Here is a 27,517-nt window from a genome sequence, read left to right as displayed (position 1 = left end):
ACAGCTGGGGTCTGGCAGCTGCTCCGTGGGCAGCATCTGCTGTGCTTCGAAAAGGAGGTGGGAGAATCAGAACCAACCACCTGGAAGGGCTGTGCCTGTTTCTTCTTCCCCTGGTCCCGTTCAAGCATTGTCCCCATGTCCCTTGGCTCTGGCCACTCGAAAGGAAGAGCCCCTGGTCCTCCTGGTGGGTAATCAGCCACCGTTTCTTCCCACATCTGTTTGCATGTGACAACGAATGATGGGGGAGAGCCATGCTGTGCCTCAAGTTGAGTCTCTGCAGACCAGCGGGGTGGGTGTATAATTCTGTGAGGAGCTTTGTTTTCATTTCGCTTCAGTTCCCTCAGATCTGGAGAACTCTGAATAGTAAATGCGGCGTTTACAAGCTGGCTGAATTAAGTAGCGTTCAGCTTAACTAGGGGGATGGTTATTCAGCAAAGAAATCAACGTGTACATCAGGTATGCAGTGCAAAGTGCGGTGTGGGAGAAGGTGGGCAAAGACTTGCCTGCAGACAGCAAGGCAAGTATCCATGTGTCCTCTTTGGGCAACCTAACATGCCCACAGCCAGGCAGATCTTTCGCCTGTGCTTGCACAGATCTCTGAAGTGGCTTTTTACAGTACCATTTGTCAGCATTTAATAGCTTCCCGCTTGGTCCCAAGTTAAGATTTATTATTTGTGTTACAATATCACTTAAGCATCCTGCATTGCCTGAGCTGGGACTTACCTGGACCATAAAAATGATCCCAAAGTAAACGTATAAGGTTAGGCTGAGTTTATCTCTTTCTTGTGTGCATTAAGAAAATGAGGCTGTGGTATTTACTATCTTCCAGCTGAGCAGTTGTGACCCTGGAGGCATTTCAGGTTGACAGGAACAGGAAATTTCCATTTCCTGCATGAGCCTGAATGGCAAGCAAAACCCAAAAAGCTTATTGCCAAACATATCTAGTTTTTTCCCTACTTAGGGCCATAGAATAGATGGATACTCAGCTCTCATTTCCTAGGGTTTGAGTGTGTGATAAGGCCTTAGGTAAGTTATTTCTCTTTCCTGCACCTTACTTTCCCTAGTAGTAGATTGCAGATAATGGTGGAATTTGTAGGGTGTTTAAGTAGCTACAGATAAGTGGAAATCTTAAGTGTGAAAATCTCAAGTGTAAGCTTTTGAGGAGGCAGAAACTAGCCTCTCCCTGTGCAGCATCAATACAATGGGATCCTGAGGCAGGATACTGGAATGTTTGAAATGAAGGTGCATGTTCACAGACTTCAGCTCTCCTTTTTCCTCCCAGGATTTGACTGTTTTTCTAAACATTATAAGTTTTCTTTTTTCTCCTGAAGCTCTTGTGCCTTTTGACTTTCATTAATGGTTTTGTATTAGCTTTCAGCTTTCCGCCAATCTGTTGTTTTTAGCCTTGGAGGTCAGTTTTTAGTCCTTGGCAAATACTTAAATTTTCAAAGGTACTGGAGAATTTAAAGCTTATGAGAGAAGCCCCGATGACATTGGTAAAAACACTCAAGTGCCCAAGCAAGGCATAAATTTAAGAGCCTTGTTGAATAAATTTAAATCTGGAATAATGCTACAGAAGTAGGGCAAGTTGTCTAGATTTATACTGGGTGTTTGGAAGTAGAATCAGGACTTAATTTATTTTACTGGAAGTACCTCTAACACCTTAATAGATAGGTGCTCTGTTGTATAAATGCAGTTAATGAGGATGATTTGAGACTTCCTATATACTGTACTTTTGAAGGCTTACTGTAAGATATTGCAGTTGTAGCAGAAATTGCAGAAAGCACCATGTCCCCACGGTACATTATGTGCAGCACTTCCCAGTGGCAGTAAATGTTCTGGCTTAATCAAAAAGATCACATTTCTTTCTATTACTACCTGCCTAGAGAAGCTAGAATAACTTTCGGCCAAGGAATACATTAGTTTAAATCTTAAATTTCAAAACTGAATTACACAAAGACTTGCAGATGTGATTCATATGTCCCCCATTACTTCCAATCTCTTTCTTTTTCACCTGCTAACTTAAATTTGTGTGAGAATTGTAGTGCTGCTGGTAGCAATTGCGCCGGTTGGAGGCTCTGCACGGGCAGGCACGGCATGCAGGCATCCCTAGTGTGCTGGGACTTCGCTCCCCAGCCTTAGCACAGCCCAGCTGCCTTGCTGGTCGCCTACTCCCGTTGGAGGTCGTTTAGCTAAACTGTTCCTAGCAAATTGTCTGCTCAGTCGGAGTCACTCTCGTACTTCTTGCAAATTATCCTCAAGCAGCCATAGCTTTAGATTTAAATCACTATGTTCTGCTATTTGCAAGGTTCATGGAGAGATTTCTGTGGGCCTTTGTTGGCCTTCGGGCTCTCCCTAGACCAATCGCTGCAGGCGCATCTTTCAGCAGTTTTGTTTCTACCTACTGTGATGAGTGAGCGTCCCACTTTGGCAAAGTGGGGATAACACTGGTTACCCACCCACTGCACACGCCTGTTATGAAGATTTATGAAGTGATATTTTCAAAGTGTAAAGCATTATTTATGCCAGGTGCTGTGATCTATCAATAACAAATGGGATAAACATTGGGTAGTTAAATATTTAAAGCACAGTCTTTGGAACTGGGACATCTGTGACCTTTTCCAGCTCTCCTAATGGTGTCCTGTCTGTCCTTGGATGAGACACTTCCCCATTCCTGCCACTCCTCTCCCCCCAGCTTTTATGTAATACACATATTTAGCTGTGAACTCTTCTGGTGAGCAGTGCACTGATGAGGTGCTGGCTGAAAGGCAGATTCAGCAAGTCCTGGATGCTCATGAGGCCCTCAAGGCTTTGGTTGGAAGATTTCAGCCCAGTCTGAATCCAGGGGTGGAAAGGAAGAGCAGCTCTTCCACCAGCCACCTTCAGTTTTATTTCAACTCTAAACTTTCCTGTTATTGTCTGTTCCCAATATTACATCTGCCATGTAGCTCAGTATGCCAGGGCTGGTTTTGGGTGTCACTGTTTCACAGCTCTGGGAAACATCTGGCTCAAGGCAGTGATAGCTGTATGAAGTACAATGGCCTGAGACAGAGGAGATGGCTGGGAATAGACTATTTAAGCATCCCTTCTGCTCTTAAACTCTGATTTGATGAACAGAAAACAAATGTACATTCCTATAGATTTGACAACGAGCCTTTATACCTTTTAAGAGAAACCTGATGTTGACTTTTCTTCCTGGTTGGTGCATTTCCCCTAATTCCAGAGCTCAGGTATACAGCTATATAGTGGGGTATCTGCACCTTTTGTATCATACCAAAATATTGATAGAAGAAATTGATGCAGACGTACCCCAGAACAGTTCCTTAAACAGAGTAGTGGTCATAGATCTAGTCAAACTGAGGCAATAATCCCAACTCCAACTATGAGAGATCGCTAGCTGGCTCTCATGGTTTATATCATGCGTGGCTGTAGATCTTGAGAACTGACACGTTTTTAGTGGAACCTCATATTTCTCTGTGGAAAATGTCCTCATTTAGTAATTTACTCATGCAGATACTTTCCTTGTCCTGCAAGTACATCTTAGTCTGGTGTCCACTTATTTGACTGTCATCCAGTGGAATACTCAACACAGACATCTTTTATAAATCACATCCAAGGCACTTTCATGGTAATATTCCTTGAAGGACCACAACATAGAGTACACTTTGTCCCTGGATTCTTGGTACCAGCTTCTGACTCAACTGCAATGTGCATCTTTTAAGATGGAGTGTTTTTTTTTTTCCGCAGTACTTAATGTTCGGAGAGAGTTTAATCAAGAAACATGAGTAATTGGCATTAACATTCACATCTGAGCAAGAGAACAGCTTTGATAGCATCTATACTCATTAGACGTTTCGCTCCAAACACTGTTCATTACAGTAAGCGCTCTTCATATTGGCTTTTACTTTGTAAATACAGGACAGATTCTGCTCGGCACAGAAGTATGCCTTGAACAAACACTCCGTGGTTACACAAAAGTAAAAAGTTTTAACCGTCGAAAAGAAAAAAGTGTAGCATTGCAAGTGCTTTGAGAAAATTCCTAAGCACTCTGCCACATGACATAAAAACCTACAATGACAGGACACGAGATTCGTTTACTAGCTGCCTCATTGGAATGAGTAGGATTGATGTTGTTCACATACTGAAATGCATGCTTGGAAAAACTCAAGATTCAACTTGATAGGCCTGATGAAAGTTTGTTGGGGTGCACTTATGGAGCCAGGACCACTTTAGGTAGTTCAGGAGCATAAACCATGCCCGCAGCAAGACGGGAGGGAGCTAGACAGGCATCGGTACCTCGCACTTCTGCCTGCTTATGTAAAAGTCCTGAACAGCAAATGGGTACTGATCTCCAAAGTGACTTATATCAGCATGTCTGCACCACACTCCCTGTCCTCCTGTCACTGGAATTAGTACAAGTGAGAGACATTTTAGCTCCTTACAGTCTCTGTTTACTTTTTAAAATTCATCTTAACTACAGATGTATGAATAAGCACTTCCTCTGTTCACTGTGGAAAAGAAGCACACAAAGTAATGCTGATTTTCAGCTAGCTTATAAAATAACAATAAGAATATTGTGTTACTGTAATATCTAAAATGGCCCTGGGGCAGAAGATAGGAAGTGTGTTCTGTGTCAATTCACCCCTTCACTCCCTGATTAAATTTGCACCCAAATCAAGTAGTTCAAAGTCTCAATTTGTTTAATGAATTGACTTGACAAATAGATCATTTTCTCTTTCAGCAATTACCCTGAAAATGTGAGTCAGCAGGAGCCCTGATTTTCATATCTATCAATACAAACAGAATGGGAATCTTGTTCTACTGTGCTATGATACTTAATGTTTTCACAATTTTAAAGCATTTCTCAGGTAATGTGCCGTCTGTTATTTGAAGTAATGCTAACTATGCTCATGTTGAGTGAAGTACAGAAATGTCAATTGCTTTATGCTGGTGTTTGAGGATAACGTGCCAATGCAAGAACTCTTGGATCCCAGTTGCCTGCTGTGACCATCTGACCTGAGTTTTTACTCATTGCTGCACCCTGCGGGGTGATCTGCAGTAGCCAAATAATTTCAAAAAGCTTCAGCCTCTTTATTTGGTCCATGGCTTCCTGGGTATAGTACAGCCAAGAGCCAGAAAATCCTAGGGACCACTGTTCATTTAGGAACCTCCATTAGAAGAATGCTGCCTTAGGAGCACCTTTCTAATGATAGAATCCTAGAATGGTTTGGGTTGGAAGGGACCTTAAAGATCAACCCCCCTGCCATGGGCAGGGACACCTTCCACTAGACCAGGTTGCTCAAAGCCCCATCCAACCTGGCCTTGAACACTTCCAGGGATGGGGCACCCACAGCTTCTCTGGGCAACCTGTTCCAGTGCCTCACCACCCTCATAGTGAAGAATTTCTTCCTTATATCGAATTTAAATCTAATGCCAGGATCATATGAGATTTGCCTGGTTAGGCTCTTCATCCTGCACATAGCCATGCAGCCCAAGGAATAGGCTTTGCTTGGTTTTGGCCAAAGTCTGCTCTCACTGAACTAAATGTGAAATTTGCCATGATGAAGAATATAGTAGTTGAGTGCCCTGGGCCAACAGTTTCCCAGTCACCTCTCCCCAGATACAATGTTTTTGCTCTTTCCAACCTTACATTCTTCAAGCCCAGTAAAAAGGCTTAGGTGAAATCAAACCATCTTTCTCCTTTGCTGGGCTCAAGGGTGATCTGGGAGGCTGTCTCAGCATGAAAGTGCCCTGCCCCCTGCTACGTACAGGTGAAGGTGCTGCCATGTCTCACCTCTGACTCTTATTCCCTGTCCTGCTTTCTCCCATCATGGCAGCTGCCATGAGGCATTTGTGGGATAACACTTGCAGTAAGTCCATGCCAGGGCAGACCATCCTGATGCCGTTTTCCTGTTGCCCAGCAGCAGCAGTACTGAAGGGTCTATAGCCCACTGGAGACACACTTACCAGATGTTGGTGGCCACAGTATCCTTTCCCTCCATGCTGCAAACATAACTTTTCTTCTTAAAAAGTAGTAGCAGCATAGTACTGTTTCTACTGTTGTTGCTTCACAGTAACAGCAACAAAACGTAGGTTGTTCCAGCCAGATAATTTGCATTTCTCATTGCCTCTTTCCTGCTTTTTCTTTACTACTTCTAAGCTTTGTTCTCTTCTTTCTTAGATATCCAGCAGGATCTTATGCTGGAGTAGCAACTCCCTCTCAGAAGCATACACCACCTCACAGCTGTTACAAGGTGGGAGCATGAATGTGATCAGTTATCGCAGTGTGGCTGATGTGCTGTGAAGCCCTACCCAGCTATAACTCAGGGAAACTGGCCTGTGGGACTGCACTCCAAGACTGTAGCTGTGGTTCTTGCAGAGAGTGGAGGGAGAAGTCTGTCGAGGGGATAGAAAGTGAGGGATTCTGAGCAAGAACAGGAAAGTGATACAGCCCTGATGGACCAGAAGAAAAAATGAGCTCGAGGAAAGAGTGTGAGGGCAGAACAAGGGGGAAAGGTTAAAGATAAGAGCATAAATATGGGCAGGAAGGAGCAACACAAGGCCTTAAGGACAGAATCAGAGATATGATGAAAAGGGTTAAGGACTGTCAGTAAATAGATACACAGTCTGAATGGTAATGGGTAAGGAGCTTTAACTGCAGTGCTGTGAATGTTAAGGAGAGGAGGAAAATAGGCAGCAGAGAGTTTGCAGTAATCTAGTTAGCCAGAAGGGACCTCGACTCAGCTCTTCAGACCTCGGAAGCTCATTGGAACAAGGTGGGACGCTCATGAGAACAGGTTTCCTTGGGGGATTCACGGGGCTTTCTGGATGGAAATAGCATAGAAAGACCTTTGCACAGCAGATTTTTGTTACTGCTGGCTTCACTCCCAGCTGGAAATGGAAGGTGAAACAAAAATAAATATTTCTTTTCCTCCAGCAATCTTCAATCATTGAAATATTGAGTGGGTCCATGAGTTTGGTTTAGTCAATGCTGGTCTGGTCAAACTTGTCACTTATAGACAAAAATGCATGTATGCTGGAAGAGAAAACAAGACCAGAAAAAATAAACACTATTGACAATGACCTTTGAGCAAAAGTAGATGTTGTTTCTTTTACCCTCATATATTTTAAACTTCCTAGATCAAAGTCCACAGTAGCAGTCAGAACTAAGTTCAGAGACCTTAGTTCACAGAAGGGAGCTTGAATAAATGACCTGATTTGTCAGAAGTTGAGAGCACTGACTTCCCATAAAAGCAGTGGAAATATCAAGTACTGAGTGTCTTCCAAAACAAAGTTTTAATTAGTTGTGACACTTTTTCTGATACCAGGGTCTTTGACATGTCTCCTGTGATGTCTTGGACCTTTCAGCTTGGTTTCCTAGTAGAGGAACAATAAGTGACCCCAAGTCTGGCATGTTCCAAGTATTTTGTCACTGGATCTGGAAAAAAAGTGGCCCAAAACCATGCAGAATTTTCTTCTTTTTCTATGCTAAGGGGAATAACCTTAAGAAAAAAGAAATCCTCTGTTTATTCATGGAGCTCATTCTAAACAGAAAAAGCAGAGAAGGATGTCTGGTGTAGCTGAAACTAAGTATAATACAGCACATCTCTCCAAGGCTAAACACTGGCTCATACTAAGAAAAATAAGTCTTCAAGATTATGTGAAACCATATTGTCTGCTGATACCTTCCCTGAGTGTGTCATGGTAGATATTTAACTCTGAGCGTCTGACTCTGAAAAAGTCAGCATAGGTTTTTTTTATGTTGATTAGCTCCATTTTGGCTAAAAGAACCAAATTCACTAAGGGAGAGATGGAGAAATATTGCATACCAGCATGATAACCTTGTGTGACAGCATAGTCATGATAAATATGCTATACATCTAGAAGTTCAGTCTGATACATAGTCTGGACCAAAGGGTTCTTTCGCAATGTGATGATCTATTGTATTGCCCAGCCAACTGGAGTGGCATTAAAATGAATAATACCAGGCTCACGGTTTGGAAATTGTCTAGTCCATTATTTTTTAAGTACAGATTTCTTAAAGGGCAGAAGGAACCTTGGAGAGAGAGAATGAATTGGAAACAAATTGTAACTGTGACATTCTGCCCTCTTTCCTCTCCTTGCCATTTTTGGCAATTAGGGCATTATTTCCTCTTTCCTGTCAAGGACTGTTAGGGTTTGAAAAAGGCTTTTCAGTCTTTTGCCTTTGTTCTGATTTGCAGAAAGCAAAGAAAAGAGTTGTTTATCCTTCCATGCCTGCACAGCTATCTCTGTGCTTCCTTTTTCCTGTTATACATCCTTTTCTTGTTTTCTGATACAGTTTCATAAAGTGAACATAAGAGATGGACCAATGGGTTGCCCAGGCTAAATCCTTAGTATTTTACAAGTCTTTCATGATGACACAGACCACAATGTGCTGTACTGTTCAACTAGTCTCTATGTTCACATATTTCTGTGTTTTTATAATAATCACATTTCTGCATGTTCTTGTTCTTCCAGCTGACTCATGTGTGAGGTCTCCAAGTTGTCCAATCCATTCTCAGGTTACTAGGTAAGGTAACTTTCTTTTATTTTTCTTTTTTTTTTTTTAATTTATGCTAATTTTAAATATCCTGGTGATTATGTTGTACATTTCTAATTGTGTAGCTGCTACAGCTTTGGTATTTCTGCTGTAGCTAGAAAATTTTCAGCACCACCGTAAAGATGTTACATGCATTGTCTGGTAATAGCTAGTGCTTTCATGATATCAGATAGGATGATCCCCAGAAAGACATACTGATTTTGGCTTACCGAGGATACCCAGTAAGACAATGCAATTTTGATCCATTGCAGCCTATCTAACTCTGCAAACCTCGATCTTTCCCACACAGAGCACACGTACAGGTGCTGAGTGGTATTGTGTGAGTTCAGCGATTCACAGCATTATTTACTTGCCATCGGTCTCCTCATCTCCCCCTCACCTCCTTTTGGAAACTGAGATCTTACAGGCACTCACTTTGCATTTTGATTTCTCTGGTCTTCAGGGAAGTGTGCAATTTAGTATGATACCCAGATAGACCAGGTGCTAGTCGTGGGTGAATTACCCTCAGTCTTGGATGTACAAAATTGTTTAGTAGCTTATTGAGTCTAAATGTGGAGGAGACTCACATGTGTTTCATCTGAATTCATATGCAGTTGGCTTTGGATGTGCTAATTAGATATCCAGGAAAGTTGCTCAGATCAACATGGCTTTGATTTTGCATGAAGTCCTTACAACTGAAGACCTAATTTTGGACTGTGATGCCTAAGTCACCTGCAAGAAATAAGATTTTATACGATCATGGGTTGGTTCCTTATTTTGACAGATGCTAATATTTTGACAGATGCTAAAAATATTGGTAAAAGTACCCTTTTCTGATAGTTCATATTGCTGTCTGCACCATTGGCTCTATTTCTCGCATGGTTTTATGTAAACTTTTCAGTGTGCGATCCCTATGGAGTGGTGATCAAATTGTCTAATTTAATAATTACAAATAATTACATACTTCGGATTTTTCCAGTGTCATGAGCAGCTGCTGATGGATCTACAGGCATAGAGTCTCTGTTTATGCCCTCCCAAGGCTCTCTTGGAACTGCTCAGTGATGCTAAGCACTTAAGCAGCAGGGACTTTCTGGGAACAGTCCAGCTTGCTCTGGTATTAGGAGTCGTTTAGCAAATGGTGATAACTAATTTAATTAAGATCAGATGCTAATGCCATTTGTGAAGATGATGCCGTATGGACACAGGCCTACTGTTCTTTGGCTCTGAAGCATCCTTCTCTGATTTTTGGAGTGCCATGACATACATGCACTAACACACTGACAGCAATGCACAATAAATGGTTGGAGTATTCAGATATTTGTTGTTCAACCAAGGTATTTTATCTACTCAGCTGTCAGATGTCATCAAGACCAGCAGTTTTATGATTCTTGAAAGAATTCATTCCTCAAATGACTGAGTCAAAGTGATCAATGTTCTGAAATTCTTGTCCCTTACTGTGTAATTTACACTTTGGGTCTAATTTACACACTTTGAGTACTCAAAAGATTGGTCTGCACTGATAGTATATGTCTACTTTTTGTCAGTCAATAAAGGGGTTCTGACTAATTGTTGGTGCTTTCCTGCTGTCGTGGACTACGTCTACATGTTCTACAGAGCACAACTTCCATCTTCTGTCAGTTCAGAAAGAAATTATTGTCACTCAATGAGTTACTTTACAGGTCAAGAAAATCCTGTTCGTATTTCCTACGTCCAACAATTTCAACAATTTCCAGCTAAATTGTGGAGCTCTTTGCACAGGGTAGTGTGGATACTAAAAGTTTGCGTGGTTTTTAGAAGGCATTAGACTGATTCATGGGACATATTGTAATACCTCTTTCCGTCTAGCAATGCTGTTGATGACAAAGGCCTGACATAGATTATCGTACTCATTTTTGTCAGTCATGACTGAAGACAATTTGGATCATGGAGTAGATTCAAAGTATGCACATGCCCATACTTCTACCATTTCTACCCATCATGACTTGTGTTGAACCTTCAGTTGAAACAGTAGCTGTTAAGATTACTAGCAGTGACTCGTGTTTTACCACAATCAAAACTGACCATTCTGTCTGATGATTTATAGACAGAAGTAACAGAAATACCGCTAATACTTCTAGGTAGACTCCTGATGTTCCCTATCAGCAATGGGTGCTGCAATGACAACAGGATCAGGCTTAACAATAACCCTACTATTTTGCTCACATGTTTTTTCACTGGTCAGGTTCATCCTTGGTGTCCTGGTGGTAGCTGTTGTTTATGCCCTTATGTTTCGCTTGTAGACTTAGCACCTGGCAGTTACACTTATCACACAGCTGGATGACGTTTTCTTGTTTGACAGCTGAGGGCCCTTCGACATTTGCAGATATTATTGTCAGTGCTGGCCCTGATAAGAGGCCTTTTATAAATAACTGACAGCTTGCACATCTAGGTACGTCTTTAGTTGTGATATTAGGTATTTAGCAGGATTTGTGGATTCATAGAATCTGACAGGGGTGGCAATGTAAGCATTTCTGCTGGGGTCCTGTTATATATATCTATGAAAAACACTCAATTTTCATTTTCTATTCTCTGTATGACTACTTACAGGTAACTCCAGAGTGAGAAAAGGGGCAGAGTTATAAATTTTGCCTTGTCTCTGCATCAGAAAGCTTTAAAATATTCTTGCTGATATACTGTAAATTTGAAACCCCATGAAGTCTTGTCTTCTTTGTTTGTAATAAAGGAAGAACTATCAGAATCTATACATAATATCGAAATAGATCTGACTCCCTGCAAATAGATTTTTAACCAAGAATTCTTTCTTATTTAATTAACTGACTGAGAGTAATCTATTGTGTGACTGAGTCAATGCCCCATTATTTCAAATTTGTAAATACTCCACTCTGGTCCTCCAAGGAGTTCTCCAGCATAGTTATGAGAGACAGATTGACAAATTCTACTTCCACAACAAGGTTTTTCCTATCTTTTCCTCATCAAGAAGCAAGAGAAAGAGAACAAAAATACATTTCATCTACCGGTTTCTCAAACATTCCCCCACAGTTCTGTGAACACAGAAGAGATCCTTCTAGAGGTGTAGAGGTTCAAACCATGCATAATACTTCTCTGGATAGATGCTTCCTCAATTGTTATGTACATACACAGACCGCAGTCATAGTCTTTAACTCTTGGTCAGAGATTCCTCAATATTTTTTTGCTGAGATCCTTTACGGGAGGGAACAGCTTTCTGCAATGTGTTACTTGTGCTAAAGGATCGATGAAGGTTGGTGGCATGTGACTCTAGCTCCAGTGCTGAGGTTTTGCTACATGGGTTTTACATGCAGAACAGGAACACTCTTTCTCTTCACATTTAAATGTTTAGTTGAAAAAGGTTTGTTATTACAAAAATAAGGAAGAATTTTTTTATGATGGGGGTGGTGAAACACTGGAACAGGTTGCCCAGAGAGGTGGTAGATGCCCCATCCCTGGAAACATGCAAGGTCAGGTTGCACAAGGCTCTGAGCAACCTGATGTAGTTGGTGTCCCTGCTTATTGCAGGGGGGGGTGGAGTAGATGACCTTTAAAGGTCCCTTCCAACCCAAACTATTCTATGATTCTATTCTAAGAATGGTACGTTAGGAAGTATGAGCAAGGCCCAAGAAACAGAGCAGCTTAGATAACCACCATCAATGAGCAGACATCCATCTTCATTTACAGAACATGTAAACACTGTGAGAGCATAATGTGGCTGAAAAGGATTGAGGAGAAACTGAGGCAATATAATATCAGATAACAGTAGGAGTCTACATAAGATATTCCTTGAAATCCCACATCCCCGTTTCTAGAATTATTCTCCTTTTTCCAATCAGAGTTTCCAGGCTCACCAATTTTCAGAGTATGCGATTTAACAACAGAGCCAGTGTGGGGTTTTTTATATGCAACCTTCAAGGAATTTTAAAAAATAAAAACAGTGCTTAGCCCCAGTCAGAGAGCAAAGCTCTCACTGTGTGGCAAGTTGTTCAAATCTATAACAAGAAAATAAACCCTTGCCATAAGCATCAGGGAGACAATAGGTATGTATTCAAGAAGGGAGAATGGTTGGTTGGAGGGCAGGAACAAACGATGCAAAGACAGCAAAGAGATGCTTTAATTTTTAAATTAAATATGGGATTAAGCCTTTTCAGGAGAATAGCACTACACCAGTAAAGTGAAACAGAGAACTACAGTGCTTAATGCTGGAAGATGAGAGCTGTATAAACCAAATCCCTAACGTTCACAATAAGCAAGAAATGTCAGTAAATTTCTAGCTATAAGTCTAGGATGCTGCTGTCGCAAACTCTGATGACATTTGATGCAGTAAATGAGTCTGGAAGGTAAATTCAGAGTCAACATTTGCCCTAGGGCTTCTGACAAGTAGATGTAAACTGATGGTCATCAGGATCCTCTGCCAGTGGAAGAACATGTCTTAGGACATGTTGAAATTGAATTATCATTGGATAAATTGAGTTGTAAGAAATTAGCATTCGTGTGTGCAGTCCTTTGAACTGAAAGAGCAGATGCCCTGTAAGGAGAAAGGAATGAAAACCTGTGGGTGTGTTTCTGGGCAGGCAAGAGCTCAGTCTTTGGGAACTGGGACCTATGATTTTCCTTACAAAGCTGAAGAGCTTAGTGTTAGAAAGCAAAATGTGATCTAGTGAACATGGAGAGACGTGAATGTGCAAGAAGATTTCTGAGTGCTATGAACACAAGCCGTAGGAAGGAACTGCCTCAGCTTGCCCAAATATTTGTTCCTGCTCCAAAAGTTTCTGTAAGATCTGTACATTAGAATAACAGGCAGCTGTGGGATTTCTCTTACAGAGCAGGTGCTCAAAATTCTCCAGACTCCTAAGTGTCACAATCTCATTTCTGCTTCATAAAAAGCATATTTAATCTTTGTTTTTACAAAGCTTTCAGATATTGTTTCAGAGCTTTTCTAAACTTGGATTTATTGGTGATTGATACAACATAAGGAAACTTGCAAAGCTCCTTTATTTTTCTGAGCTTGTTTATGGGTAACATTCTGCAAAGACAGTTATCATCATTGGTTTTGTGTCACTCTCTGTACATGAGCCAGAAATTTAAAATCAGATTTTGATTGTGTGTATATATATATATATATGCATTTATATATTTATACATTTATACATTTTAAATTTAAAATTTATACTTATACCATGTGAAGACCTATTCCTCTACCTGGTGAATGTTTTATTTCAAAAAATTGATTTAGAACTGAATGAAAAAAGTATGACCTCTATTTTTCTCTTTGCTCTTCAGTCAGAGGAACACAACTGATTTCAGTAGGAGTTGCCTCCGATTAAAACTAGTGAGTGTAACAGAACAGCCTTTACAAGTAGGGGGTATAGAATAGCAAGCTAAAACCACCCAAATGCTTTTACTGTTCAAGCTAGGATTTAAAAGTCCTGAGAATCTTATTTATGTAATTTTTATTTCCCTTTAACCCCTTGGCAATAGCTGGTAGGACTCCTGCCATAAGCGCTAATGAATTTTGCATTGAATTCTGACTCTTGGCATTTAGGGCTTAATAAAATCTTCTTTTCCTTTATCTGGAAGATTCCTTTTCTGCTAATTGGTGTCAACATCAATCAAGATCAGAGGTGCAACAACACTAGTTTAAAGGCCTTTTGCTCACTGCTTTATACCCCAAATAATATGGAGCTGTAGGCAGCTTACACATAAAAGTGGCAATAAATGTCCTTTCACTCTAAAATGCACAAAAATCTTGGAAACTTTGAAAAAATGTGTTGTTGCAACAAATTAAAAGCTGCTTCCAGAGGTCTGTCAGTTACACAAGTGGCATTTTGAGTGTGTGTGGCTGTGCTAAATATTTTGTGTAGCTCTAGAAGAGCTTCCTCCAGACCTTTGAAACTGTGGGTGACACTAGGGAGTTCTTTACAGGAAACTCCCCGGGAAGGTGAGGGCTGCGTGACAGCTCCATGTATTTGCATGTCTAGTATAACATGCGATAGGCATATTCAGGGCAATTTACATTGCTCGTGCAAGTTCAACAGATCATTAAAACCTGTGCTTGACTGGGGACAAGAGTAGAAGTTGGAAGTATGATTCTAGATGCAGCTGATGGGCAGCACCTTGTTTCCATGAGAGGTGACTGCCCCTTGCTCTGTGCAAGGCTGGAGATCTTGGGTCCCACTGAATTTGGAGTTTGCCTAGGCCATAAGCAAGATCCAGGCAACCAGCAGCTCTGGGTGAGTCCCTGCAGAGGCTGTTTGATGCTGCACTAAATATCGTACCTGTTGGGGAGGTAGGGGATCCTGAGCCAGCCAGCTTCCCCGCGTCCCTGCAGGAACCTGGAGAAGGGAGGAGCAGCCCATCAAAATCAGTTGTAGGGTTGCAACAACTGCTCCTGCTGTCTTGTGGGCTTTCAGAATACTGTTTTTTTGTCTAGACAAGCCATGAAAGGATGAAGTCAAAGGTAAAAATGGGACACCACAGGGACCCGTTACACACAGACTCCGCCCAAACACTGATCATCCCCTTCCTGTCCTGCAACAAGCAACACAAAGGTATAATAATTACAGTGGCAAAGGACCATAGTCCCTACCCCCTACAGTAATGAGGGGTAGATGTGTGTGTGCACAAAGACCAAGTCAAGGACTGGAGGAGTGTAGTGGGAAAGGTGTTTTGTAAGGGATGGCTTTTAGTAATGACCAAAACTTGTGTGCGTGCCCAATAGCTCATGGGAAATGATTCATAACTTCAGACCACGTGTCTGCACCCAGGCCACCCTCAGCCCCAGCAGACTCACTGCAGAGTCATCACAGCAAAGTAGCAAAGGGTAAAGAAATGATGCCTCTGACTTTCTGAGAGCATGTCTCTTGGTCACCAGGGCTGCATGTGTCTACTGACCATTCCCATGGGTAGAAAGAAAATCTAATTGCGTGGAGCTTACTTCATTGCCTGGTACTTCATCGCGTGGTACTTCATTGCCTGAAGTACCTTCTTGATCCAAAAGGCTTCCTCACCACTATAAGAGCAGCCAGGACTGTTTCAAAGGATGTGGCAACCCCAGCTGGGGATCCCCACCTCCACCACTCTCAGTGCAGGAACCTGCAGTGCAGAGTTGAGATAGTATGTGGAGATCCTAATGCCTCAGTAGGACTAGAAGAAAGCTTCACCTAAGACTGATGAGTCTTGGTCTGTCCTCCACATGGTCAATGTATTTCTTAGTAAAATGTGAGTGAAGAAAAAGATTTCTCTTCTGCACACCAAATCAAAGCAAGAGGGAGAAAAAGCACACAGTAAAAAGTGGACATATTTGGACCCAGTAATATTTTTCTTCAAAACATGCAGGATATTCCCTTCCTTTCCCGTGGCTGAGCTGCAGAAAAGTGCTTATATTCACAGAATCACTGTGAGACTGAAGTCAATGCTGACAGAGGACCAGGGCAACAAACAGCAATTTTCCAGTCCTCCCATCATACCTTGTAGCTCACGCTGCTGCACAGCTCATTGAGCTGTAGCATTAGGGTAGCTTGATCTTGCTGCCCAGTGAAGACTAAAATGAAAGAGTGGGGGAGCTTAATGGTACATGCTTTGTTAGGTGCAACGGTGTCCATATGGGAAGAATACACAAGGAAAGGACAAACATGTACATAGGATCACAGAATCATAGAATCATTTATGTTGGAGAAGACCTTTAAGACCATTGAGTCCAACCATAAACCTAACACTGCCAAGTCGACCACTACACCATGTCCCTAAGCACCACATCTACACGTCTTTTAAATACCTCCAGGGATGGTGACTCAACCACTTCCCTGGGCAGCCTCTTCCAATGCTTGACGACCCTTTCGGTGAAGAGATTTTTCTTTGAAGTCATTTCCCTTTGTCCTATCACTTGTTACTTGGGAGAAGAGACCAACACCCACCTCACTACAACCTCCTTGGAGGTAGTTGTAGAGAGCGATAAGGTCTCCCCTCAGCCTCCTTTTCTCCAGGCTAAACAACCCCAGTTCCCTCAGCCACTCCTCATAAGACTTCTGCTCTAGACCCTTCACCAGCTTCGTTGCCCTTCTCTGGACACGCTCCAGCACCTCAATGTCTCTCTTGTAGTGAGGGGCCCAAAACTGAACACAGTATCCGAGGTGCGGCCTCACCAGTGCCGAGTACAGGGGCACGATCACTTCCCTAGTCCTGCTGGACACACTATTTCTGATACAAGCCAGGATACTATTGCCCTTCTTGGCCACCTGGGCACACTGCTGGCTCATATTCAGCCTGCTGTTGACCAGCACTCCCAGGTCCTTTTCTGCCAGGTGGCTTTCCAGCCACTCTTCCCCAAGCCTGTAGTGTTGCATGGGGTTGTTGTGGCCCAAGTGCAGGACCCAGCATTTAGCCTTGTTGAATCTCATAAAACTGGCCTTGGCCCATCAATCCAGCCTGTCCAGGTCCCTCTGCAGAGCCTTCCTACCCTCAAGCAGATCAACACTCCTGCCCAACTTGGTGTTGTCTGCAAACTTACTTAAGGTGCACTTGATCCCCTCATCCAGATCACTAATAAAGATATTAAACAGAACTGGCCCCAATACTGGGCTCTGGGGAACACCACTTGTGACCGTTCGCCAACTGAATTTACCTCCATTCACCACCACTCTTTGGGCCCAGCCATCCAGCCAGTGTTTTACCCAGTGAAAAGTACACCCGTCCAAGCCATGAGCAGCCAGTTTCTCCAGGAGAATGCTGTGGAAAACAGTGCCAAAGGCTTTACTAAAGTCAAGGTAGACAAAATCCACAGCCTTTCCCTCATCCACTAAGTGGGTCACCTTGTCATAGAAGGAGATCAGATTAGTCAAGCAGGACCTGCCTTTCCTAAACCCATGCTGACTGGGCCTCATCACCTGGTTGTCCTGTACGTGCCACGTGATGGCCCTCAAGAAGATCTGCTCCATAACCTTCCCTAGCACCAAGGTCAGGCTGATAGGCCTGTAGTTCCCTGGATCCTCCTTCTGGCCCTTCTTGTAGATGGGCATCACATTTGCTAACCTCCAGTGAACTGGGGAGGTTAGCCAGGACTGTTGATAAAGGATTGAAAGTGGCTTGGTGAGCACTTCCGACAGCTCCCTCAGTACTCTTGGGTGGATCCCATCCAGCCCCATAGACTTGTGTGCATCTAAGTGGTGTAGCAGGTTGCTAACCATTTTCCCTTGGATTATGGGGGCTTCATTCTGCTTCCTGTCCCTGTCTTCCAGCTCAGGGGGCTGGGTACCGGGATAATAACTGGTCTTACTTTTAAAGACTGAGGCAAACAAGGCATTAAGTACCTCAGCCTTTTCCTCATCCTTTGTCACTATGTTTCCCCCCGTGTCCAATAAAGGATGGAGATTCTCCTTAGCCCTCCTTTTGTTGTGAATGTATTTATAGAAACATTTTTTATTGTCTTTTATGGCAGTAGCCAGATTAAGTTGTAGCTGGGCTTTGGCCCCTCTAATTTTCTCTCTGTGTAACTTCACGGCATCCTTGTAGATGTAACTTCATCCTTGTAGATGTAACTTGTAGATGTAACTTCACGGCATCCTTCTCCTGAGTTGCCTGCCCCTTCTTCCAAAGGTTGTAGACTCTCCTTTTTTTCCTGAGTTCCAGCCAAAGCTCTCTCTTCAGCCAGGCTGGTCTTCTTCCCTGATGGCTCATCTTGTGGCACATGGGGGCAGCCTGCTCCTGTGCCTTTGACTTCCTTCTTGAAGAATGTCCAGCCTTCCTGGACTCCTTTGCCCTTCAGGGCTGCCTCCCAAGGGACTCTGTCAACCAGTCTCCTCAGCACGCCAAAGTCTGCCCTCCAGAAGTCCAAGGTAGCAGTTCTGCTGACCCCCCTCCTTGCTTCTCCAAGAATTGAAAACTCTATCATTTCTTGATCACTGTGCCCAAGACGGCTTCCAACCCATGATCAATAAACCCGAAATTATGCTGGTGACACTAGGTTTGGAGCCAGGTATTGATCTGCTGGGTCTTCCTGTTTCTTCCCTCATCATTCCCTGCAACTGAAAGGATAGAGGAGAACACTACTTGTGCTCCTGATCCCTTAGCCAGTCATCTCAAGGCCCTGAAGTCTCTCTTGATTGCCCTTGGAGTTATTGCAACTTCATCGCTGCCTACCTGAAAAAGCAATAATGGATAATAATCCAAGGGCTGTACCACGATAGGAAGTTTTCTCACCACATCTTTAACCGGGGCTCCATGGCGGCATCAGACTTCCCTAAGAAGTGGATCTGGTCAGCTTATTGGGCCTCTGTTCCCAGCAGAAGAGAGTCTCCTATGACAATGACCCATCCTTTTTTCTTTGTGGAAGCAATTTTGATACAGAGCGTAGGCTGACTTAACCTTGGCAACACCTCCAACCTAGATGAACCATTGTCCTCATCATTTTTTTGTTCCACTTGCAGAGCCTCATACCTTGTATCAGGGCACCTGGGAAGGTGGGGGAGTCTTGGAGGAGATACACCTGCTGCGCCAGGCAGGAACTTGTCGCCGTTTCCCTCTATCCCTTAAGTCACCATGCTCTGCTGGGTGGAGAGAGGATAGGGAGTCCTCTGTAACATGTGTCCTGTCTGCCTGACAGGTCTGTCCCAGGGAAGGTAGGATGCGGTTCCAGTAGTCTATCTCTCTCTCACACTCCCTGATACTCCTCAATCTTCTCACCTCCTCCTGGAGCTCTGCCACTAAGCAGAGGAGTTCCTCTGCCTGGGCGCATGTCCCACAGGTCTGGTCACTACTGCTGTCCGGTACTGGCATAAGAGCAGGGCACACCCTGATGACAGCTGGGTGGCAGTGTGTTCCCATCGGAGCTCTGCCTACAAAGCAGCATCAGTTGTGGTGGGTGCAGAGTTTAGAGAGGAATGGCCTTCTGCCAGGTAGATATCGTTGCTCCTTGGTCGAGCTGGCAGAGTTATGGTGCCCTTCCTGTGTGCAAACTGCCACGCCACACACTGGTCACTAGCACTTCCCAAGGGCTTCTTTTACAGGTGTGTGGGGGCTTGGCCACCATTGCTCGTGGCCCTGCCCAGGTCTCCTCAGCTGCTGTCACATGAGTTGTGGGCTCCTGGCGGGTCTCTCAGCTCCCCTTGATGTTCCCCCAGTTCAGGAAATCCCCCTGTGCACCGCGCTAGAGCACTCTGCTGCCGATCGTGCCAGCACCAGAGCTGCTTGCCTCAGTGACCCAAGCCTCTAAATGTCTGCTAGGAAATTCATTTCGCCTTCCACATTCAGCTCAGAGTTAATAGTTGGATGGGTTAAAAGCTAGTGTCAGACTCATTGAAATCCACAGCCTGAGACAACTACCATGATCAGGTCACTCTGAGAGAGTATGGAGATTTCACTGAGGATCTACTTAATCACCTCAAGTGGACCACTTTTATCAAGCTGGACAGGGATTTAATCTCAGTCTTTCCTGGGCTGGGATTTTGGAAAATATTTCAGAACTGCAGGATTCATAGTCACCAAATATCTAGCAACTCTTTCTTTCAGCTGGTGTAGAGGTGACCAGGATGCTATTTGCCTTGTGTTTTGAAGAGAGGTCTTAGCAACCTGCTACATTACTCTTAGTGACAATCCTCTAACAAAATAGACGTATGGTGAATTAGTCCTTCTTGTCTATGAAGAGATGCTCCACGGAATGCTTCTGCCCCAGTGCCTTCGGTGTTGGCAATACCCCAGTTTGCTCCCTTGTTCCTGGGGTCAATGCAGTGCTGGATGATTTCAAAATCAGCCTAACCGGTGAGTAAGCAGAGGATTTTATCCTCCTGGGCTGCCAACCTGGTAACATTCTCTGGAAAAATGTATTTTGATGCTACTTCATTACACGGTGCAATACAAGGCTGCCTCTGGTCAACAGACCAATGGCAAATCTTTTGGTGTCCCATAGGCCATTGTGCATTTTGAGTAATAGCTTCCTGGGGAGCAAGGTAATGCCAGGAGCAAGCATTGTTTGCTGTAACTCACATGAATAGCTATGAACAGAAAGGCTGAACGTTGCGATGACAACACATCAATAAGCAAAGCCACTTTCTCCACCTTTTGACATGAATTACCTGTCTTGGATACTGCACTATAATCAGCACTTGCCTTGCCAGGAGGAAAATAAAGGCCAGTTTGACCTTCTGGAGCAAGAGGATCTGTTTTCCTGGACTGATGAGAGAGTCATTAGTCTGGAAAGTTACTTGGACTGTCAGTAACCTGCTCACTGTGTGATGCACTGCCTTGGCTGAGCCACACCTCAGTGTTTAATTTATACCTTTTGCATAGGGTGAGTTCTTCAGGGACTGTTAGCATAAATGCATCTTGCAAGCATGATGACTGAGCAGCCTGGAGGACAAATCTGTACAAGGACCACAGGCGAACTCTGCGCAGATTCAAAAGTGAGCCCTTTGGGGTGAGTCAGTGGGTTACAGAGGGAGAGAATTGGGACAAGTAGCTTTGCTGGGATTGCCAACATCCCTCTTGATCAACCTGGCTGCTTATGTTGCTGGTACCGAGGCTGCTGGACCGCTGGAAGGAAGCAGTTATGACAGCAGTGGGACTGCTTCTGCGTTAGAGGGGCACTCATATCACTAGGCAAGACAAAACAGACTGTTTTGTCTCCCGTTCACCTTCTAGGCAGATCAATGCAGTCCTTAGTGCTGGTCTTAGCTATTTCCCTCTTCATTTCACACATATTTCAAACAAACAGGGATGACAAAAGTATGCAATTTATTGCAACACACAATGCTGGTAATTTTGCAGGCTCTGAGGCCAGCTGCGCAATATGCTGCTGACCTTAAGTTGCTCATTCCCCTTTGCTGTTAAGTAAAAGAATAAATCAATGGGTAATTCCTTTCTCTCACCATATCTCCTCTCCCTCCCCCTTTTTTAAAGCCAGACATCAGTCCTTTTTATTTAGTCATGACAATGCAACTAGCGCAAAGAAAATCTTAGTACCATACCAATATGTTTAGTTTCTTTTATAGTGTTAATTAGGTGTCAAAGGTACGCTTAGTGCCTTTCTGAGAAAGGCATGATGTTAACCCAGGAAGCTCAGATAATCCTATTGTCAAATTTATTTGTTTATTAAAATAGGGTTTTTTTGCTGTAGAGGACTTAGCCTCTCCTCTAAAAAACAAAATAACCAGGGGATTGCTGGATGCTGTGGTATGCCATCACCCAATAATTGCAGTTACCTGCTGCTATATCTTGTCTGAGCAATGTGTGCTCAGAGGAGCTGGGAGAGATGTAAAACCATTTTAATCCTTTGTAGTTCTTGCCTGAAGTTCTTGACTAGCAGGATATTAGAACAAAATGGGGAAGGCTTTTTTTTTAATACATGCAAAATATGAACAAGGTACTCCTGCTGCTGTTGACCGTGTTCTTCAGTAAGGGCAGCTTAATTTACATTTGGAGGTAGCTCAGAGGAACTAGTTCTTTTTTTCATTTATACGCATATAGTATCTGATTAGGCCAGTCTGAATTGCAGTGCACCTTCAGTGCTTCAAAGAAGTGAAATGGCAGACAGGAAGAAGGACTGGATAATGGCAAAAAGCCACACCATATATGTCTGAAGTCTCCTATGAGGTAATGAATGTAATATTCTATGTATACATGTATAGAGATGTATATGTATATATGTTTTTTTACTGCATCATGACCACACTGTCTGCCAGGAGTGTGTCTGGCAGCATCTATAACGTAGGAGCCCTGAAGTGTGTTTCCTTACCTCTTAGAATCTTGTCCAAGGTAGCGAGCCTGTGCAGCGGCATGCGGCTGTCCTGCCCAACTTGCTGTGCACAGGACAAAAGGTATATGGGCAGGCAGGCACTTTATCTGAGCTGTCCATCTGGGAGCAGAAATAGGATTTCTTACCAGCACAGAAAACCATTCTAATACTAAGAAATAACTCACAGGGAATTAAATTATAAATGTATATGCTGCCCTGAGGGTATGTCAGTTTGTATAACAGAGTATCCGTAACCATTGACTTTTGTGCTGTTGGGCAGGGGAGGCCAGTTAAGCTGCTCTGTGGCAGATGAACTGTTAATATCCAAGGTACCCTCTAATAGAAGGAGGCACGAGCGCACTATATCAATTTATTGTAATGCAATGAAATATGAACTGCAGCAAAAATAGAAAAAAAAAATCTGTTTCGGTGAACAATCACATTTTGAAATATTTTTTCCTGGTGGTGGAAATTTAATAAAACAACTAGAAGAAATCAGGAAATAATAAAGCATTTTTTGACTAAGGAAGAACGTTTTTTGGCTAGTTCAGAAAATCTGAATATCATTCTCATCTCTGTTTCAGACAAGCCATATCACAGAGGCCAGCCACGATTCAGTTTCTCAACAGGCCGATTTCTTTTCTCAGACTTTCTTTTGCTTACGATAGGGGCTTCAGAGCTAGTTAGGCCTTTGATTTCACTCGATATGGCAGTACCTATGGTCTTCTGAGCCTGTTATTCTGAAAGATGGACAATCAACAAAAAAATGAGACGATATGTGCCAGCAGACCAGTCTTGTGACACACACAGCCACATGGCCAGGTGTCCCTGATATGCAGCAGAAGTAGCTGGCTAGTGAATTACTACTGCTGATTAATCTAAAGCATTGCTGGTGACAATGTTTTCTGTCACATCATCGTTCTACATGGTCTTTTGCAGAAATTAATTTTACAGAACTAACATCCAGCATTTTATTTGTTTTAAATTTATCTGCCATGAATCCCATGAAGGTCCCCCTCACTTCCCCTCTTCAGTGGTTTTCCCCCCTCCTACTATGAGACAGAGTGAATAACAAGAAACCATTCAGTTTTCGGTGGTTTAAGACTTGTCATCCTGTGCTTTATGACTTAGAATAGGTCTTGCTGGGAAAAGAAGCCACCGGGAACAGAGGCTTATTCTCTGTTCAGACTGACAGCGGGATAGACACATGTCACCTCATGATGACATTTAAAGGTGGACGAGCCCCATGAGTGAGGGAGTTCAGTCTGGAGTAATCAGTGTCAACCCTGATGAAGATTATTTTTGTCAACTTTATTTATTCCTTTGAAAGATCACTTTATAATAACAAGAAGACTGTAATTTAAATGGTTATGAGGGGTCGGTGGCTGAATTATTCATTCTTTACAGAAGGCAAACTCTATCGAAACCCAAAGGTGGCTGACATACAATATCCTCTCTCTTCCCTTCCCACCTTTGGTGCCCTAAAACACAAAAGGACTACTATGGCTCCTTCAGTTAATCTGAAGGGATGGAAAATTAGCATTTCCCCTTTTATTTAAGGAAGATGCTTCACCCCTGAGACTTTTCCAGATACACTTAATTGGTCATCTTTCAGAGCTTTGATTTTAATAAGAAACAGCAAGCAGCATTTTGGAGCTAGCCTAAGCAAAAAGATGCTGAAGTTTATTGTAGCATGGCTCTCAAAAACACTGAAATAAAGACTTGTGCAGCTGATTTGCAATGGCTTCTGCTATTTAAATGCAAATGTGTATACAGAGCTTTGTTCTAGATACCAGTAATTTGATATGCCTTGACTTTTGTCCCTGCCTTTAAATACCTGAGTTCCCTTCTGAGATGCACCTTCCTTTAAAAAAACAAAAAAAACCCCAAAACCAAACCAAAACAAAAAAACATAGCCTGTACGTCTAAAGTCAAGATCACCTGTGCAGCTCAACATCTGTAAAAATGTGTTTCATCCAGGCTGGTCCCTCACCTTATCCATACGGCCCTGAGGCCACGGGCTGCTACTGGGGCAGAGAGGCATATATAGGGGAATATACTGGCCATGGCATACCAAATACAGTTGCCACAGCAGAAGCCCACTTTTTTAAACCTCTCTCTTCCTCTAGGAATCTTGAATGTGTTTAAATATTAAAGTTGGACACATCTCAGTGTATCCCCTGAGGAGTCCTTCTATTGAAAACATCCAAAATCCAATAAAATTAGCTGGTCCTTTTGAAGTTTGTAAAGTGGCTGCTCACTGAGGCAGCTGGTCTGGGAGTCCAATATCAGACTCCTATAAAGATATCTACAGAGCATTTCCAATAGTGCTGATATCTGTAATCTCCTTGCTAGGTATTCCATTCTGCTCACTAGTATATCCTTTATTTAAAAAAGGATATTTAGGAGAGTTTGTTTGCTTTATTCCTACTTCAATATAGCATTGATTTACTTTGTGTCTTAGAGAAATCCCTTAACCAAAGTAATGCTTTGAGCTTACAGAAATCTATTTACTTCCTAGGCAAAAATGTTGATAGTACTCTCTAAACCAAGGATCATTTCAGCTTTACTAAGGAGGGAAAATTGTTGCTGTGTCAACAGGGTGAAAACGCAGAAATGCTAGTATTTAGGTGTTTGCCTTAATAATGTTGCTCCACTCCCATCTTCCTACAAAACCAAATGGAGAAGGACAACAGAGTCTCCAGGTACTTTTCATGACCACAGACCCAAGCACAGCTGGGAAGAACAGCAACCTCAGAGCCCTTTAGGATTAAGTTAAGATGCAAAATAAGCTTATGTGCCTTGCTTTACAAAGCACACCATTTCCGTGCTCTCAAATCAGGGCTGGTAAAATACCAGGACAAACCCTCAGCTTCTGCAGAAATATTTATACCTCCATTTAATTTTCACATCAGGCACAAATGCTATTCATGAAGATTAAAAATAGGAGTCAGAAGACAATAGGGGTTCTCAGCCAAATTAGTATTGTCTGTCAGAAGGAACAGACTCTTTCAGCAGCCGCCACATTAACCATTGGCCTAAGTCAGTTTTCCATTGAGTAGCAGGCGCTTTTCCAATTTTCTAATACATACTATTGCCTCGGCAAAGAGTAAATGGGATCTGGTGCCAGGACACTTGTATCTAGAGCATACTTTGACTCCTTGCTGTATTTGCAGAAATTCCAGGTACACATCATTAATCACAAAGCCTGTCCTATTCTTGAATTATTTAATACAATATTGGAGCAGTTCTGAATTATTTAAAGCAATATGCGAAAGGTTCTGTGTGATATACATGCAGAGATTATTAAGAACCTTGCTAAACAGATTTAAATTGCCAGAACCTAATATCAGCTCCCCATGTTCCACAGCCCTAACTCAAAGAGGGAAAGAAACAGCATACTCCTGTCCAACAGCCTCCTGATTTACCGTAAAATTTACTGCAACTGTTATAAATAAGTGAAATGATTTTAATCTATCTCATCAGAAGCTGCTCAAAGCATGACAGGCAAAAAGAAAAAGGCCAACACGTTGTAATTTGGTACTAGAGGAGAATGGAAAAGCCAGAAGGTTTATCTGATCCTCCTGAACCTGTGAACCGGGCATAGAAATAACATGGAAACATATTCTCTTCCAAAGTGTTTTGATCTTTCTTCTTTTCTGGAGAGACCAGGAACGAAGAGTAATTTTTATAATGAATCTGTGGTCATTCTTCCAGAGCCATCAACAGTGCAAAACATTATTTGAGAAGTTCATTCAGCTCCTTAGTCACACCCAGAACAGCTGGACCACTGCCAGGCTGCTCTTCCATGGGCACTATGCTCCCCAGCTGCAAAGTTCAGTCTCATGAGTAGTCCCTACAAAGCTACTACTTCTGTTGTGCATACAGGTGCTCTCAGATACTTTCTGAAAAATTCTTTCTGTTGTGTTCTTGCAATGTGCAACTCCCTTCAGACCACCAGATTATGGACATAAGGGGTGGTACACTCTCATCAGCACCGTGTTTCTGTAACCAAGCTCAAGACTGGACTGGCCATGAATTCGTATAACAGATGAAGTTGGAGAGGTAGCCCAGACTACCTTGTCTGCCTCAAGTCAGTCGAATGGCAAGATAAGTAAGTGATGGTGTCTATCCACACAGCAGATTTCCCCCATGGATGTACTGTAGCACTCAGGCTACATCTGTGATTTCTCACCCAGAAACATCAGCTGGATCACCAGGAGATCAGTGCAAAGGGTGCTCCAGGAACCAAATAACAAAGTTGGGCAGCAAAATGAGCCTTGAGTGTAGCTTCATAAGTAGTTCAACCCACTCCTAAATAGTGGTTTAGATCCAGACTTTGCAGCTGTGACCTTATTTTTGGGTGATGACTATGCTTCCCCACTGAAATGGTCCTGCTCTTCCCACTCACCACAAAGGTGGGCTGGGGGAAACTCTTTTTCCAACAGACAAGGGAGAAGTGGCAGCTTAGAAATTCCCAGCATCAAGAGAATCAGTTTCTGCATCCTTGCTCCTCCTCTTCCTCCTCTTCCGTTATACAGTCATTTGCTAGGAAAGACAGGGACTTGCTCTTTAAAGGCCCTTGAGGACAGCTACATATAGAATTAGGACCCTATGGAAATGAATATGCTAGCTGACCCTAATCAGAGCTGCTGTCTCAGTTTGGCTATGCATTTAGGCACATCAGCAGATACACTCGGGTTATTTTCTTGAAACTTTTCTTCCTAGCCAAGCAGGTGGACTGAAATTTCCTAATGAATCTTTCCCTTCAACTCGACAGAGGGAAGCTGAGATTCTCCTCCAGTCACAGGATTGCAGGAGCTGCAGCTTTATGTGCAAGTGTGCCTACCCATCCTTTAACCTGGGCCAACAGGGACATCTACGTTATGGAGTCATTTTCAATATGAATATTGTTTTCCCTCTGTTTCCAAGTAATTTATCTCTGAAAAAAGCCTGGTCAGTATTCCCTGAAAAGCACATAGTATTTTCCCCATTGTTAACCTTAAAATATTGCAATTAAGTGGTGAAGAAGGGCAGAAGAGGGATTACTAGCATGTATTTTTTTAGCCAAGTAATCACAGTGGAAGCATTCACCTTTCCACTCATTTCAAGATGGCCATGAACTTATTATATAGCCAACTCTAACACACCAGGATAATATATGGTGGTGAATCTTAGTTTATCCATTCAGCTTGCCCTATGAGTTTACAAGGGCTTAAAAC

Source organism: Ciconia boyciana, chromosome 2, assembly GCF_034638445.1.
Source record: "Ciconia boyciana chromosome 2, ASM3463844v1, whole genome shotgun sequence".
NCBI classification, from domain to species: Eukaryota; Metazoa; Chordata; class Aves; order Ciconiiformes; family Ciconiidae; genus Ciconia; species Ciconia boyciana.
The sequence above is the reverse complement of the archived record's forward strand: the minus strand, read 5'-3'. Positions refer to the sequence as shown.